Source organism: Pelmatolapia mariae, linkage group LG12 (assembly GCF_036321145.2).
Source record: "Pelmatolapia mariae isolate MD_Pm_ZW linkage group LG12, Pm_UMD_F_2, whole genome shotgun sequence".
Lineage (NCBI taxonomy): Eukaryota > Metazoa > Chordata > Actinopteri > Cichliformes > Cichlidae > Pelmatolapia > Pelmatolapia mariae.
Genome location: NC_086237.1, coordinates 12615798 through 12631263, shown reverse-complemented (window position 1 = coordinate 12631263; position 15466 = coordinate 12615798).

Below are 15466 nucleotides of genomic sequence, written 5' to 3'. Positions count from 1 at the left end.
AACTAAAAGCAAGCATTGATGACAGCCAAAATGTTCAGTTTAAGGCTTCACAAATGGAACTTTACAAACTAGTGGGAAAAGTCTGTGTCTATGTCCATCTTTTATATACAGCATATGTGAAACTCAAAATCACAATGAATTAGGAGTCCTACAACACCGGTGTAGTTACTATTACAGCACGTCAGCATCAACAAAGCTAGATCTCACAGACTGTTAGAGCTAAATAGAAAGGTCGGGTCAGTTTTTTATCTGAATATTAGAAGCCACATTTAAATGCTTTTTATTATTATGTTTTTATATTTAGTTTGCATATTAAGATTTTCTGCTTCATTAGTTCATCCTGCTATTATTTTGCTGTTATAAAGTGTGGGTAATTCTGCTGATGTGCTCATGATAAAAGTTAATCTGACAAGCAGTTTGTGAGGCAAGTTTTCTTTTCACCTCGGTATCTGTCTGAGCTCCTCTGTTTATGCTCCAGAAAAAAACACGAGGTCCAGTTCAAGATTAATGCTATCTATCCCTCGGGCTAAACTCAACTCACTTGTGGTGATAGAGCCTTCTCTGTGGAAGGTCCCAGACTTTGGAATAGTCTTCCCCTAAATATTAGATCTGCACAAACACTTGATCAATTTAAATCGCTTCTAAAGACACATTTTTATGGCCTGGCTTTAACACATTATGACCCAAGGATTTTGGTCTTATTTAATAGTATTAGTTATTGTTTTAACTCTTTCAAGATATATTTATTGACCAATTCACATGTTTATATGACAGTGGAATTTACAGCATCAGATAGTTGTTCTGCTTTTGTACATTAACATCACATAGCATAACAACATGTAACAAAACATAACATGGTACAATACGCTCCCACACGCCCACAACCCCGGTCCCAGCTGTCCAGCTAGCTTATCCTAATGAGAAGCCAAGAAACTAGGACACTTCTAGATGCAGACTTAACATGTCCAGAATTGATTAGTACCATACGCTCCCTGAAAAACGGGAAGAGCCCAGGACCTGATGGTTTATGTAATGAGTTTTATAAAAAGTTTAGCAGTTTACTAACCCCATATTTGCTAAAAATGTTTAATATGGCCTTGGAAGATGGTGCACTCCCACAGACCATGAATGAAGCAACTGTGATTCTCATTCCAAAGAAAGGAAAGGACCCAGAATTGGTGAGTTCTTACCGACCAATCTCTTTATTGAACACAGATCAGAAAATACTGGCCAAATCTTTAGCCAGGAGACTTAGTTCTCACATAGGTAAACTGGTTCACCCAGATCAAACAGGGTTTATCCCAGCAAGACATGCATCTCATAACCTGAGACGTCTTTTTGACATTATTTATTCCTCTAGGGATCCAGATAAAGACCTAGTGATATTGAGCCTTGATGCAGAAAAGGCCTTTGACTGTGTCGAATGGTCATATCTATATGCAGTATTAAGTAAGTTCGGAGTTGGACCTAAATTTGTTTCCTGGATTCAATTGTTATATAGTAATCCGTGTGCCAGAATACTCACAAACAATACCCTTTCCGAACCATTTAAGCTATTTCGTGGCACAAGACAAGTTGTGCGCTGAGCCCTTTGTTGTTTGCCCTCGCATTAGAGCCGTTGGCGGAAACAATTCAGAAACATAAAGAAATACATGGCTACAATACAGGATACACCTCCAATAAGATCTCACTGTACGCCGATGATATTCTGCTCTTTGTAACCAGACCATTAGACTCAATCCCTAAGGTGCTAGTAACAATAACAGTATTTAGCTCTTTTTCAGGTTACAAAGTAAATTGGGGGAAGAGCGAACTGATGCCAATTAAATGCAGTAATCTTGATTTACTAAATCGTCTTCCCTTTAGAATAACGTCAGAAAAATTTTCATATCTTGGAATTGAAGTTACTAAGTCATACAAGTCATTATATGAAGTCAATTTTGTGAGAGTTCTGGATACATTTAAAAACGAGGTTGAATTTTGGAAATCACTCCCACTTTCCATGATAGGAGAGGTGAATGCGATCAAAATGATTTGTCTCCCCCAACTCCTATATCTGTTTCAAAATATCCCTGTGTATCTAAAAGCTAAATTTTTTTTCAAAAATTGAATTCAGTCCTTCTCCCTTTTATCTGCAATTATAAGAGCCACAGGATAAAAAAGGCCCACCTTTGTAAAGAGAAAATACATGGTGGCCTAGCTTTACCAGACTTTACAAATTACTACTTCGCAGCTAATATGCAATACATAGCTTATTGGCTAGATGATACAGATATAATGGGAAGTTGGTTGGACATGGAGCGAGAAGACTGTATGCCTTATTCTCTTGGTGCAATTGCATTGTCTCCTGTTCGTTTTAAAAAGACGTACTACAACTGTAATCCAGTTATTCACAATAAAATTAAAATCTGGAGACAGATCGTGAAAGAGTATAGACTCAGAGCCTTCTCGCTTTTGACACCTATTACAGCTAATCCTGCATTTAAACCCTCAGTTTTAGATGGGACATTTGATCACTGGAAGGAAATGGGGTTGCGAAATGTGGGACACCTGTATTTTCAGGGCTCTTTTGCTTCATTTCAACAGCTTAAGGAGAAGTACAAGATATTAGCCTGTGAATTTTTTTAGATACCTTCAAATATGGAGCTATGTAAGGTCCCAACTACAACAATTTGAGTCTGCAACTCCAGGTAAGCTTGACCAATGCCTGGTGGATTGTATAACAGAAAAGCATGCTGTTGCTTTTATATTTTATTGTGCGAGCTACTGTACAATATAAAGCGCCTTGAGGCGATTTTTGTTGTGATTTGGCGCTATATAAATGAATTGAATTGACTATATGAGATATTACAGTTGCTCCGGCAGAAGGATACAGGTAAAATAAAATCAGCTTGGGAAAAGGAATTAGGGTCAGAAATTCATAACGATATCTGGACTAGAGGGCTACGTTATGTTAATTCCTGCTCTATCAACGCCCGACATAGTTTAATTCAGTTTAAAATTTTGCACAGATTGCACTACTCGAAGACAAGATTACATCGGATATTTCCTGAAACGTCACCCATTTGTGATAAATGTCAATGTGCAGAAGCTGATCTGCTTCACAGTTTTGTAATGTGTATCAAATTACAAAGTTTTTGGGCTTCAGTTTTTTCTTTTTTTCCAAACATTTTGATGTGCAGTTAGACCCTGACCCCATTTTGATTCTTATTGGACTATTGGGACAATCTAAAAAACTTAAGAGCATACAGATTTCCCTCCTGTCCTATGGCCTGATGTGTGCAAAGAGACCGATTCTCCTCCTATGGAATGGAAAAGAAGTGCCCTCCTTGAAAGTCTGGATTTCAGTACTGACAGATACTCTTCATCTGGAAAGGATCCGCTACATTATAAATGACAAACTGGAGAACCTCGATCAGATTTGGAGACTCATTGAGCACCTGGAAACTATGAACAAATGAGAGCTATTATGTGGACTTCACCATTGCTTAAAATAAGCTGATAGCACTCTGGGATAAGGGAAGGGTGTAGGGAGGAGTTTTTTTGGTTTGTTTGTTTGTTTTGTTGTTGCTGTTTTTGACCGCCCTTTTGGTACTTTCCACTGTCTTGGTTGTGTGTTTTGTTTTGTTTTTTCTTGTTTTTGTTGTTTTGGTTTGTTTGAGGGGGGGGGGGGGTTCGCTTTGTTTTTCCCCTTTTTTGATGACAAAACTGTAAAAAGGAAACAATGTCAGTCTATGGGACAATTTGTGATTGTTATTTGTGCTTCACAATAAAAATATTTGAAGAGAGAGAGAGAAAACTTATTAAAGGTTTTTGTAGAATCTATTCAGTTCTTTAAAAAAAGAGAGAGAAGCCAAGAAACTGTAACTGCTTGTTATAGCTGGATAAATGTTGAGAGAGGTGCCCAAATTTTACTGAAAGAAGAGAGTCTATCACAAAATGTATATTGTATTCGCTCCAGATGTAGTGTATTTGCATCTCTCTTCTTCCAATGAGTGAGAATAAGTTTCTTTGCAATAACAATAAAATAGGATATAAAACACCACTTTGCACTGTCTATTCCCACAGTATCATCAAATACGCCCAGAATAATTATTAGTGGATCAGGGTTCAACTGCACATGAAGAATTTGAGAGATTAAATCAAAGATGTCGGCCCAATATTTTTTTTTTGCCTTGGGTCAAAAAACAAAACTGTGGCTTAACGTATCTTCAGCTAGGGAGCATTTCTCACAGGAGAGACCTCAGGGTATATTTTATTTAACCTTTCTCTTGAGAAGTGTAGATGATGTAAAATTTTAAACTGAATCAAGTGGTGTCTTGCATTATAGGAGCATTTATGGATATTCTACAAACCTTCTTCCCATTGAATGTCTGTGATTGTGATACTTTATTCTTCTTCCCATTTAGATTTGATAAAGGATGAGCTCACAGGGCTTATTGACATTAGATTCTGATAGGTGCGAGAGATACATTTCTCACTAAAAGGTGAAAGTTGGAGACACTTGTCGAGACCGGAAATGTTGAGACTCTCGAAGCCCTGTACATATTTCCTGACATATTCTCTTATCTGCAGGTATCTTAAAAAGTCTCTCCCTGGTAGCTTGTATATCTTTTGTAGCTGCTTGAAAGAGGCAAAGACACCCTCCCAGTATAGATTACTGATTGTGCAAAGTCCTACCTGTTTCCAAAGTCTAAATGTCTAGAATAGACGGTTTCAAACATGGATTCCCTACAATGGGTGCAATGGGGGATAGAGACTTCAAATTTAAGTGTAGTTTAATCTGTTTAAGAATACCTATGGTGCTATGTATTACCACATTGCCGTCATATATAGACTTATCAATGGGCAGGGGAGACAGCAGTATAGCGCCTATACAGTAAGACTGACAAGCTTCCAGCTCCAGGTGCAACCATGTGAGGGGCCTGCTGTTGTCAGCTAATCAGTATGTCATGAATTTTATATGCACAGCCCAGTAATAGAACAAGAAATTCGGAAGCTCTAACCCTCCCTCTGTTTTAGACTTGGAAAGATGTTTCCTAGCAATTCTATGTGTTTTATTGCCCCATAAAAAAGGTAAGATGAGTGAATTTAGGTTTTTAAAAAATGTTTTAGGAAGGAACACAGGGAGATTTTGAAATAAGTACAACCACTTAGGCAAAATTATCATCTTTATAGCATTAACTCTACCAATGAGTGATATAGGAAGTGTATTCCAGAACTGTATACTTGACTGAAGCTCAGAAATTAAGGGAGAGAAGTTAGATTTTAATAGAGAGGAATAGCTTTTTGTAACCTGAATACCCAGATAAGTCAGCTTCTCATAAGTTACGCTGAATGGGAGGTTTTGCAGCCATGATGGGTTACTCACATGTATAGGCATTAGTTCACTTTTATTCAGATTTATCCTGTATCCAGAGAAAGACCCAAATAACCTAATTTTGTCTAATATGGCAGGAATAGTCTTTCCTGGTTGGGTGATATATAATAACACATCATCTGCATAGAGTGAGATTTTATTAGTAGTTGTATCAGTATTATAACAAAAATAGTTGGATCTTTGCGTGTGCTTTCAGCAAGGGGCTCTATTGCCAAGGCAAATATCAATGGGGAGAAGGGGCATCCCTGTTTTGTCCCTCTATATAAGCCAAAGGATGGTGATAGAATCTGGTTGGTAAGAACACGAGCATGAGGATTGACATAAAGCAACTTCACCATTGAAGAACCAACATTCTCAGCATTCCTACCTTTTTTATAAATGACAGTTATAATTGCCTCTGTAAGGGTGGGAGGGAGGACTTTATCTACTAGAGCTTGAGTAAATGTTTTATGCAGGTATGGGCACAAAATCTCACTAAATTTCTTATAAAATTCACTGGGGATGCCATCTGGTCCAGGAGCGTTATTGTTCTTACTTGAAGCAACTGTCCTCATGATTTCTTCTATTGTTATGTCTGAGGTTAAGTGTGCGAGTTCATCCCCTAGGTTTGGAAAAGTGCAGCTATCCAAGAACTTTTTCATGGATTTACAATCTATATTTTGTGTAGCGTATAAATTTGGATAAAATTGAAAAAACTGATTGTTAATGTCTCTGGGGTCTGTTGAAGCCTCACCTGCATTATTTGTAATTTTATGAATTGTACGGTCTTGTTCTTGTTTTCTAAGTTTTCTTGCTAACATTTTATGTGGTTTGTCACCAAGCTCAAAGTATTTCTGCTTGGTGTACAAAAAGGCTTTACTGATTTTTGCTGAGAGTAGATTATTATATTCATATTTTAAAGACAGTATTCTCTTATGTAGCATAGTGGATGGCGTTCGGGCGTTCTCTTTAACCAAATCTTTAATTTGTTAGTCCAAGTCAAGGAGCTTAGCCCGGTTTCTCTTCCTTCTGGCTGATTCAAAAGAGATAATAGCACCCCTTAAGTAGGTCCTAAAGGCCTCCCAAAGTGTAGAAGGCTTAGTTTCTGAGTTGTCATTTACATCAAAATACAGAGAGATCTGTGTCTCCAAATATTCCTGAAAATCCTTCTCACTTAACAATAGAGGGTTAAGCCTCCATATTTTCTGCGGTCTAGTTGCATTTTGGATGTTTAAGGTTAGTGTGACAGGGGAGTGATCTGAGATGACAATGTTGTGATATTTTGTGTCAATGACATATGGCATTAATTTGGCATCCAAAAGAAAGTAGTCAATTCTACTATATGAATTATGCCTAGTTGAAAAGAAAGAGTAATCCCTCCCAGCGGGGTTGGCAATTCTCCAAACAGACACATTTGAATTATCAATAAAGGTGTTAAGAAATGCACTGGAGTTGTTCCTGACCTGCTTAGTTACAGAAGATCTGTCAAGGTAGGGGTCCAACACACAGTTAAAATCCCCACCAATGATAAGGTTTGTTTGGGACATGTCTGGGATAAGTGTCATCACTTTTTTGAAGAAAGATGGCCTGTCCACATTTGGGGCGTATATATTCAGTAGAGTGAGAGGTATAGAAAACAGCTCCCCGACTACAATCAAATAGCGTCCGTTTCTGTCTAATATTGTGCTTTTATGTACAAATGGAATACCCTTCTTTATCATAATAGCTGTACCTCGGGCTTTGGTAGGGAAGATAGAATGGTACACATTCTCAATCCACCTAATCGTATATTAGATTTATCTTTCAAATGAGTTTCCTGCAAGAACACAATATCCGGTCCCAATGTTTTAAGATGAGAAAGAACTTTCCCTCTTTTAACTGGATTGTTTAATCCTCGCACATTCCAACTAGCGAAGATTACATTTCTACCGCTTTGTAAGCTTACATTATTCTGAGCAGCCGTGTCAATGAAAAGTTGGGAATGTTATTATCTGGCTCTGCAGTATTTAAAGCGACAACGTAACAGCTGGGCGTGGGACCCACCGTACCCTCCCTACTAACCCCCCAAACAAACATTAGAAAAAACAGATTTAAATCAGTAAACACGGGTGTGAACTCTGGCTGCATATACAAGGGTAAACAAGCAGCGGTGTGAGAAAAGAGAACTACAGGAAGCACTCACAACAGGTAAAATAACAATCAAAAGGTAAAGTAAAATAAAATAAAGAACAACACAATATACTTTCCCATACTGTTACTGATAACCTCTGTTAACCTAGTAACTCTTACCTTCTAACTGACAGCTCGTCAATAGTAATAAACGCTCCGTATTCACATTTAAGTGGGATATAAATGGAAAAGAAAAAAATCAACGTTATAGATATAGATGTATCCGTGCTTTTAATACATTTTAAGGTGGATGGGAGAGGTGCCTCTCTGCGTAGTCGAGGGCCTCTTTGGGATCGGTAAAAGTGTTCCTCACATCACCATGGGTCGCTAACAGCTTTGCAGGGTATACCAGTCCATACCTGACCCCGGGCATCCCACATAGCATTCCTCTCGCATTTGCAAATGCAGCTCTGCGCTTGGCAACAGAGGGAGGGAAATCTGGGAAGATGTTTATTTTAAACCCCTTATACATCAGGTTCCTGTTCTCTGCAGCTTTCCGCAGAATGTCCTCGCGAACGTGGTAGTAGTGCAATCTCAAGATGATGGGCCGAGGAGGATCACTTTGTTTGGGACGTTGGCGATTCACTCTATGTGCTCGATCGATAAGTGGCTTCTCCTCGAGAGATGGCGCCTCAGCCAAAAGTTGTTAAACAAACTCCCTCTTTGCCTTCTGGTATTCCCGTGATTCTGACATTATTCCTACTGGAGCGTCCCTCAAGATCTTCACATTTCTCATCTAACTTCTTTAACTCCGTAGACAAACGCTCCACAGTGGCCTCGAGAGTGGCGATGGTGTCAGAGTGGTTTGAGGCACAGGCCTGCAGTTCAGTCAAAGTGTTATCATGCCTAGCCACATCGCTTTTTATGTCCGAAATTGAGGCCTGGATGCTCTGGTTCAAGGATGATATCTCCAGTGTAGCGCACAATTCAGACTTGATGGAATTTATCTCCGAACGCAAGTTAGTTATAGCGGTTAGTAGCGCTTTATTCGACAGCTCGCATTCATCCTTTTCCAGTGCAGGCGGGGGGTCCCCACCAGGTGAGTCCGAAGAGGCTTCGAGGCCTACATCGCTCGCATCGTTCTTCTTAAGTTTGGGCTTCACCATTGTCGAGAGGCTCCAAGAAATATATCCACAGTAATCAGCAGGTTATGAATTTGACGTAAAATGCGTTTGACGTGCTTTTGAGCGTATTAAAAGATTTTTTTAAGTTATTTTGACGAGCTATCCCGAGGGACGTCTTCACTCACAGATGCCTCACTAGCGCCCCCATTATTGTTTTAATTCTCATGCTGTCCTTTTATTTTTATTGTTGTACTATTGTTTTACATTGTTTTTGTTTTAATGGCATTTTCATATTGTTAAGCACTTTTTGTGCATCATGGTCCGTCTGGAAATGTGCTATATAAATAAATTTGACCTTGAACTTTTTATAGTTGTTTTATGTGTTTTACTGATAGGAATAGATAACCTGGACTTAAACTGGATATGTTTTGTTTGGAAACTGTCAATTTTGTGTACAATAAATTCTTTTCTTCAGTTTTTAATGTCTGCCTTGTTTTTATTGTTGGATTGCATCCAAATTTCCCTTATGGAAATCACAAGTCAGAAACTTTATGAAGCGGCAGAAGCTTATAGAAAAGAATGCCTTTCAAAACACACAGGTCACATGATCACAATTAAATCCAACGCTTTGGTGCGCTTCACCCCAGTTTTAACTGATGAAACAGTTTTTCAGATAATTGTCTACATAGAATCACTGTCTGATGGATTAAAATCCTTACATCCTCTGTGGGTTTGCTGTGTAGGAGGACATGTTGATAGGAGGTTGAAAAGCAAAGGATGCACAACATGGGCTACAGGTACTCCCAAATGGAAGGACCTGCTATCCATGTATGTATGGGGGCTCATCTCTGTTTATGCACCAAAGAAACCTCAAGAGTTGTTTGTCTTTGGAAAGTAGGCAAACCTGGTGAAACATGCCCCTACATCACTGTTGCTGTATTCCCTGAAGCAAACTTCAACCGTGGAAGGACTCAAGACAGCGCCAGGCAATAGAGTCTTGTTCAGATGAAGTTCCTTGTAATGAAAGGAGCAGTTCAAGACCATTCTATTTTTGCCATTGTGCTGGACCATGTGATGAAGTATTTACCATCTCTCTTTGCTCTTGGGAGGTAGTTGCAGTTTGGCTGCAACACCACAGCTTACCAGTTTTTCAATTTCTGCATTGTTTGCAGCACCCATTGCTGAGATGTTTCTCTATACTCTTACAGTTTGGCAATATTGCTTCTTGGGTTGCTTGGAAAATTGGCATATCCTTTCTCCTCAACAAGGGTTTGGTATACCGGAGCACTCCATTCATGTTCACTTTATTTGTTTTGCCTCCAGTATCTAAAGGACTTTCTGATCCTCCTTTGACATTGTCACCTCCTTTTCACTTTTTTATGGTAGAATGTCAACTTGCCACAGTTTTTCAACACCCCTCTGAAGCTCAACAGATAGGGGGCTGCAGGAGGCACAGTTGCAGCTCTAGCTGTGACTCAAGAATCTTTGCTGTGTCTTGCAGTGTCCAACCCTTGCAGCTGTCCCTCGTGGTGATTCAAAGTGCACAGGTTCTGCAAGGTTTATAAGGTGCAGCCCCAATTACCAGCTGTGAAACTAGGCTGAAGATTTGTAGGGGTAAATCCTCGAGATGTTTGTAGATTTCTTGAAGAAAGTAGCTGGATATGAATGTTGAGCTAAATCAAAACGCTAAGTAGTGAAGGCATGAAATATTTGCTAGTTCTCACGGAAAGGTCCTCAGGAGTGCCTGTTAATCCTAGCTGCTAAGCTGAAGATGAACGTAGCATGGTGCAGTCAGAGCCATCATGCAAGACAGCATAAGTGTCCAGTGTCATGTCTCCATGTCTCAGTAGGACTTTGATCACTTTAAGCAGAACACAGGAGAGGTCTGAAGGTTTGTCTAGTTGGAGGATTTCGGTGGCAGAGCTCACCAGGAAAGTACCTTCCTTCACACTCTTGATGTTGACCTCATGTAGGATCCAGAGATGTTTGACTTGACGTATGGTGCACACTTTTTTCACGTTGCACTGTACTGCTAGATGTGATCTTTCACATCACCAGCAATGTTGGTTTGTCTTAACCCAGTCTATGATTTGAACCTTATCAAAGGATTTGAATGTTGGGCATTGACTGAGATAATAGTCCTCTGTATTGCAGTATGGACAGTAGGCTTTCAGTGGGCCTTTCTTGCTCTGAGCAGACGATTTGCAGTTCAGTAGCTCAATAGACTGCTTTACCAGCAGATTCTCTGTGCAATGGAGTATAGTGGCTGTACGTGTTACTGACTTTGACTCTTTCAGGTGCTGATTTCTGGATGGTCCTCACTCTGTCCTTTTGCTATAAACTTACCAACTATCTAAATGTTTCCATGTTCTCAGCTTCAACCAGTCACATGTGTCTCCAGAACTCAAACCTCATTTCAGCTGGCAGCTTACTAAGGAGTCATGACACGTGAGAACCGCAAATCAGTTTCACTTAACCATCCAGACCAAGGGTCTTCAGCATACCAACAAGAGAACAAATCTGCAGCACAAAATTCTGAAAAGTCCCAACATCCCCACGACGGATATCTGGTGCATCCATGACACTTACAATCTTTCTGTGAGTTTAACTGGTGGGGCTGACCGAATTTCTCAGATAGAGCTTCCACAGTGTCATGATAAGGGGGTTGGAGAATTAAGGTATCAGCTACGAGGAGAGTTTCACTCAGTTTCAAATGATCCATTCTTGAATAAATCTGTTCTATCTGGTGGCAGCAGATTGTCAAGAGGAATATTCTGCTGTGCAAACTCACTGGGGTCCTTCTTAATTAGGTAAGGAATAGAAGGAGTTTTAGATTCTCTTTTGTGCAGTTATGTATGATGGCTGGTATGCAAGGGAGGAATGAGGTTTATACTTGTTTTGCTTTGTTCTTTTGTTTGTTTGTTTTGTTTTACTCTTTTGCTTTGAGCCCTATCTACATGAGCTGCATGCTAAATGATCTTTTGTTAAAAGGCTTGGCATAATAAGCATGTGCTTCAGCCAATACCTTTTTGATTAGCCTTATTATGTGCATTCTAACTTTGTGGTAGATCTTTATTCTGTATTCATTGAGAGATTTGAATGCTAATCAAATAAATAAATTAAAAAAAATACTGGAATGATGTTATGATGGGTCTTTGTGCTGCTAAAGAATGGTGCTGGTCCCAGCTGGTTGGTGGGCAGTGTTGGGCAAGTTACTTTGAAAAAGTAATTCAATTACAGTTACTAGTTACTTCTTCAAAAAAGTAACTGAGTTAGTAACTGAGTTACAATATTCTAAAAGTAATTAATTACTTGGAAAAGTAACTATTGCGTTACTTGAAAAAAAACAAAGAACGTTTAACCCTCTGGGGTCCAGGGTATAATTGGCCATTTTTTTACTACTCTTGATTTTCCCTCCACATTTTACCTTTAAAAACTATTTGCTTTGCCTTGTTTGGTATCATTCTTTTTAGCACAACATCACGTGTCTGAATTTACAGTCATGTTTTCATTTTGACAAACTGTATAACCAGAATTGATCTAAAATCAGACAAAAACCATAAAATCAGAGTAGAAAAAGTTATATTTTTACTGTAACAACCATAAACATGTTTAATGAATGATATTTCATAACTTCAAATGCAAATATTAATTGTCAATTTTAAAATCCTATGCACAAGTTTTGCAAACAACAAATTTATTTGCATCCATTTACCTTGATTTTTTAAATAACCATTTCAAACTATTTACAGAACAATCAGCTGTTCTTCAATAAGATGCCACAAATTATTTGTGCCACTCCAAAAACATAATGTATGTCCACTATAAAGGAGAACATCACAGCCTGATACCTGCAGGTCTGACAGCAGCAGGTGTATCACTCCTGTTTCTACCTGGAGACAGCAGTCGCCTCATTGTTCTAACACACAACACAAAACTATCCACAACACTACACACTAACTACACAAGACAACACATTAACTACACACTCCAAACACGCTAAATGTCACAAATCTCTCACATCTCAAAACTCGCTCTCTCTCTTTTTCTGCTCTCTCCCTCTCTCTCTCTCTCGCCGTCACTCTTAAAACCTCCGCTGTTTTGGTTTGGTTTTTTGCTCATAAGCACAGAGTGCTTGCTAGCGCTAACGTGGCAAAACTATTGAGGTAAAAACGCCACGTATATCTTGTTTATCACGACTCTGGTTTTATGTGGCCTATCAACACAATTTAAAAACTGGTATATATCACCTTGTTGCTTTGTCTTTAAGTGGTCATGTGATTGACTTACCACGACTCCTTTATTCTTCCTCAGTCAAACAGCAGCACTCCTGTGATTGTTTTGCCCCTTAGCTCCAGGTGTTGTGCTAGACAGTGATCGTGATTGCCATCCGCGGGAGCGCGTGCAGCTGCTTAAAGCTGTAGCACCCAGATTACTTACAGCTACTTCCTGCAGCTGATATAAGATGCGGTAAGCTGAACACAGCTTCAACCGTCTGTTTGTTGAAAAATAGTAACGGACCGCTTTTCCTTGTTAGTAACTGTAACGGCGTTGTAACGATAGGAATAGTAATTAGTTAGATTACTCGTTACTGAAAAAAGTAACGCCGTTAGTAACGCCGTTACTTGTAACGCCGTTATTCCCATCACTGTTGGTGGGTGCTTGAGTCTGGTAATTGGGATGGACCCTGGCAGCTAGCTGCCCATACAGGCGAGGCTTCTAACTCTACTGAATGATAGGTGGATGGATGGATGCTCACGCTGTTGGGCATTAGCAGTTTTGATTTTTTGTGAAGGAGAAGCTCTCATGACCCATCAAGTGATGTCACTGTCCAGCCAATTGGTGACATGCAGTCTGTTGACGTCACATTTTTGCATCACCTCGAATCTCTTGGAACCATAGGTATATAGGTACATAAAGCCCTAATTGGACAGAGAGCATGTAGGCGCTAAAAAAGTACCAGGTATCAGGTACTATCACCTAATGGGAAACCCTAAAAACCATGGTGAGCTGTGCCATGCCAGGCTATATTCGCATTCACAGTAATCATTTATTTTGATGACAGAAGGCACAGTGACACTGAACAGTGAGTCTGTAAAGTAAGAGAAGCCTTTTGGGGGAGTATACACAGGCAATCTTTCTACTAATGAAACACACAAGCAATGTTTCTACTAATGAAACATTGCCTGTGTATACTCATAAACATTTTCATGTTTCACTAAATAATCCAGTATATCCCAAGACGATTCCAACTTTATGACATCTCTAACTTTGGGTTCAGTAGTATAAAAGCACAGTAAAAGAAATGTGCCATTATATGTAATATAATGTCACATATAGTGACACTATCAGAAAGAAACTAGTGGAAGTAATAGAAATATAAATTGTGAAAGATCCATGGCAGACTCGCACACATGTGAAGCATACTTTATTCGTGGTTGGTGTTTTTACAGACACAGATGCGGCGTGATCGCCGATGCTGCTCAGGTGTGTCCACCTCACTGTAGCCGCGTCCCTGGCCACGCCCCACCACATAAATATTGATGGAAGTGACTTGAGTCACATGCCTCTATGTCGAAGTTGCTAATGGTAGCATTACGTCCAGCAGTTCATGCAGCGAGTCCTCCAGTGGGCCAGGCAGCGAATCCTCCAGTGGAGGTGGCAGGTTAGTGGTTGCAGCTTGTGGGTGAAGATGCAAAGTGTTAAGGAGAAAATCCTGTATAAGCGGATGAAGGGAACTCAGTAGCCAGGGGAGACCGGAAACCAAGCAATACTTCTCCTCAGGATGATCCAGCCACTGTTGGGTCCATTGTGTGGTTGCATTGTTCTGTCACGATACAGCTGTGTGGCAGGCAGGATGTAGACCCAAATGCAGGACTCGAACTCAAAGTGTTAACCGAAGGAGGCTGATTTTTTGCACTTGTAAAACACCATGAAAAAAACACTTGCAAGAAACAAATCAAATCATCTACTTCAAAGCACATTGTGCGATGTCTGTCCTGCGTGCTGCACAACAACATTCAATATTTAGTATTTACTGCTGTTCACACTTAGCTAGATTAACGTGATGGTGTTGTGTTTAGTATGTTGCTTTGTTTTGTTTTGTGTTTTTTTTGCTTGTTTTCTCTTCTTTTTCTCTCAACAGGTGATCCAGGAGATTTTTTTTCTCTCTTTGTCTTTGTAAGTGCCCTTTCTCACTGTCCCTTTTCCCTTCTGTTTTTCTTTTCCTTCCTCTCTTTCTTTCTCCCTTTTCTATCCCCCAATCATGTCTGTCCCATCTGTAACAACTGAAAATAAAATAAATAATAACAACAAAGTTTGATCAAATGGACCAATACGGCAATGCCATGATAATCCATTTGGCAAAATAAATCCATTTGGTATCCTTGTTGGTCTTCAGACAACAATTCTGATGGCTAAAGATCCAAATGGGACAGACAAAAAAAAAAAAAAAAAAGAAAAAAAAAAAAAAGAAACAAATCAAAACTCGAAACTAAATGCTAAACACCAGAAAACAGAGCTAGGGAGCACGGAAGGAAAAACACATACACATAGGAGTGGTGAGGGGACGACGCGACACTGATAGAGAGAAACCCAGGGCTGGGAGTAGGGCTGGGCGATATGGCCTAAAATTCATATCGTGATATAATTTGAAGCATGTGCGGTAACGATATATATCGTGATATATTCTTTTCCTCTGTATAACGTATTTTCCACACTATAAAGCACACTTAAAATCCTTTAAATTTCTCAAAAATCTAGAGTGTGCCTTATGTATGAATTCTGGTTGTGCTTACTGACCTCGAACCGATTTTGGTGTGCAGAAATCAGTTAAAAAATGTTTTAGTACAACTTTGGTACGCCGCACTGCTTG